Source organism: Lolium rigidum, chromosome 1 (genome assembly GCF_022539505.1).
Source record: "Lolium rigidum isolate FL_2022 chromosome 1, APGP_CSIRO_Lrig_0.1, whole genome shotgun sequence".
Taxonomy (NCBI): Eukaryota; Viridiplantae; Streptophyta; class Magnoliopsida; order Poales; family Poaceae; genus Lolium; species Lolium rigidum.
In genome coordinates, this window is record NC_061508.1 from 202,939,593 (window position 1) to 202,943,201 (window position 3,609).

Consider the following 3,609-nt stretch of genomic DNA (forward strand, 5'->3'; position numbering starts at 1 on the left):
AAATGTGACATGAGCTTGTTCATAATGTTGTTTTTGGCTACATCATCGATATAAAGACCTTGAGCTTCTTCCTCTGCAGACAGCACTAGTCCCTTCGGCTTGTGCCATTCTCGAACGGTGATCGGGACGTGGTCCCTAACAAGCACTCCGCATTGAGCTATAAATGCCTTTGCACCTTTCTCTCGGAGCAATCGGTTTACCATCCTTTTCGATGTGGGTGATGTCGTGCCTAACACCGTCATCCAACTTTTTGGCCGGGCCTCGCTTCCTCGACTTTACGGAAGAAGTGCTCGATCCGGAGGTCTAAAAAAGAAATAATTCATAGTCAGTACAATTTAATTAGTTAATGCATCTAGTCGATCAACAGCGGCTTAATTAATTTATATACCTCGGTGATAACTACAGTTCGGGAGCCATTATGATGATCTTTTTCCTCACCGGCGCCACTAGGATCTTCTTCCTCAATATTCTCCGCTCCCTCACCGGAGTCATTCAAATAAGTTGCGGTGACATCGTCACCGCCATCATCCGGAATAACGTCGTCGTCGCGATCATCCGAGTACCGTTTGCTATGAGTTCCTCCATGAAATTTTCTTGAATTTCATCTCTGTCCATGCTTTCTACAACGACCTGCAAGCTATACATAGGAACCATCATATGATCAAATTAAGAATAATGCAGAAAACTGAAAATGGAGTTACATATGTAGTTCTTAACTAAGGATCGATAATATAGTGCTGAAAACATGATATTGTGCTAAATAAAAAACTTCACTACTTTTGTACTAACGCCGCGTTCCACGACCCCGGATCGATCGATCCGGATCGGGGGTCGGGAACGACAGCGGGAGCGGTAGCGGGAATTGAATGACCCTGTTTTGGGGGCGTCGGCAGGGGCGCCGGCAGTACCGGCACCGCCACGGACTCGGCACAGCCACGGGCGCCGGTAGGGGCACCGCCACGGACTTGGCACCGGCAGGGGCGCCCGCACTACCAACTATACATCGATCACTACTAGCTAGAACATCTCAACGGCGCCGACATATTAACAACTATTTCTAAAAAAATAGAGTTCTAACTAACATAGAGTTGTAATTAGCATTATTATTTCTAACATATATTATTGTAAATTTTACTAACTATTTCTAAAAAATAGTTTACTAACTATTTCTAAAAAAAATAGAGTTCTATCTTGCCGGCGGTTCTATTAACTATTACTAACTATTACTAATTAACTAACTATTTCTAACATAGAGTCGATCTATTTTACTAACTAACATAGAGTTGTATCAACAAATTTGATATATAGAATTAAGTTAACAAAAAAAGAAAAAAAAAAGTAAAGGCCGGGGGGCTCACACCTTGCCGGCGGAGAGGAGGAGGCGCGCGGCGGTGGGCGGCGGCACGCGGACGGAGGGAGGGAGGAGGCGGCGGAGAGCGCGCGGAGACGGCCGGGCGACGGCGGGCGCGGGCGGAGGGAGAGGAGGCGCGCGGCAGTGGGCGGCCGGCGGCGCGCGGACGGAGACGGCCGGGCGACGGGGCGCGGGCGCGTGGTGGTGGAGGCGGTGGCGCACGCGGCGGCGGAGGCGAGCGCGGTGGCGGCGGCGCGGGCGGCGGCGCAGCGGACGGCAACGGCGACGGCGAGCGGCGGGAGCGGCAGCCTGGCGGCGTCTCTGTGCGCTCGTCTCCGCGGGATTGATCTCCGCGGAGACGAAGCGAAACAGTTATAGCCCCCCCCCTTTGGTCCCGGTTTGTATTACAAACCGGGACTAAAGGCCCCCCTTTGGTCCCGGTTTGTAATACAAACCGGGACTAAAGGTCTTTTTTGCTGCGTTTTCGCTGCGCGCGCAAAAAAGGCCTTTAGTCCCGGTTTGTAATACAAACCGGGTCCAAAGGCCACTTTTTAAAAAAAGTTTCATTCCCGCCTTATTTCAAATGAATAAAAAGCCACCGCACTGCGACACGTGTCCACCGCCGCCCGCGCCATGCATGTACAGGCCACCGTCGCCACCGCCGTGTACTAGCCACCACCGTCACCGCCATGTACGGGCCACCGCCGTGTACTGCCCACCACCGCCACCGCCATGTACAGGCCACCGTCGCCACCGCCGTGTACTGGCCACCGTCGCCACCGCCGTGTACTGGCCACCGTCGCCACCGCCACCGCCTGGCCACCACCGTCACCGCCATGTATGGGCCACCGCCGTGTACTGCCCACCACCGCCACCGCCTGGCCCAGGCCACCGTCGCCACCGCCACCGCCTGGCCACCACCGTCACCGCCATGTACCGGCCACCGCCGTGTACTGCCCAGCACCGCCACCGCCATGTACTGGCCACCACCGCCACCGCCACACGTGTCCCTTCCCCGTGCCACGTGTCACCGCCGCTTCCACGTGCCTCGCCCCGCCGCCACCGCCGTGCGACGTGTAGATCCCGCTTCCACGTGCCTCGCCCCGCCGCCACCGCCGTGCGACGTGTAGATCCCGCTTCCACGTGCCACGCCCCGCCGCATCCCCGCGCCACCTGTCGCCGCCGCTTCCACGTGCCACGCCCCGCCGCTTCCCCGCGCCACCTGTCGCCAAACTTGCCGCGTCGTTGTGCTATAAAGCGCCGCGTGCGCGCGGAACCACACGTCGCCGTCGCCTCCGTTCATTCGTCGTCGGGATGCCGCCGCGCCGTCGCGGCTCGTCCGGCTTCCGTGGCGTCCGAGCGCGTCCGAATGGTAGGTTCTACACCGAGATGCGCGCCGGTGGCTTCCGGCTCACCCTCGGCACGTACAACACCCCGGAGCTGGCGGCGCGCGCTTACGACGCGGCCGCATGGCCATTTCGGCGGCCACGGTGCGACATGAACTTCCCAGATGTCGAATCGCTAGAGGAGGCTGAGTTCCTCGCGCCGACGCCGTGCCTCGTCGACGACGAGGACCGTCGCCGCCACCGCCAGGTGCAGCGCCGGATCGCAATCGCCGAGCATGACGAGGAGTTGATGCGCCAGTGGAGGGCGCAGTTCCCCAACGACGTCGACAACACCGCCGCGTTCTTCGCTGACCTCCGGGCACAACGCAGGTCCAATAGGCGCCACCGTCGGGCCGTCGCCGTGTTCGAGCTCGACTACCCGAATACAATTTGGGCCGACAACGACCCTCGGTGGGACGACATTTGGACCGAGACAACCTCCAACGACGAGTAGATCGACTAGACTAGTTGTTTATCTATTTTAATTGTATTTTCAATAAAGTCGTTGTGGCAGACGCTGATGATGAGAAAAGTTTCCCGCCAGATTACATGTGGAATTAAAGTACAGAGCTCAACTGAAAATTAATTAAGATACATGGCCAGATAGTACTCGTGCCTAGCCCTATAGTACTCGTGCCTAGCTCAACTGAAAATTAATTAAGATACATGGCCAGATTCGACTGTTCGAGTCATTCAGTCATACTCGTGCCTAGCCCTATAGTACTCGCCACTGTAGTCGTCGTAGTCGCCGTCATCATCGTCGCTGGCATCGGGGTCGCGGTAGTCAAACCTCGGCGGGAGAGCACGCGTGGGCTGGGACTGAGGGTAGCGCAGGTGGGGGCCACGGTGGGCCATGACGCCCTGGAGAGTCCG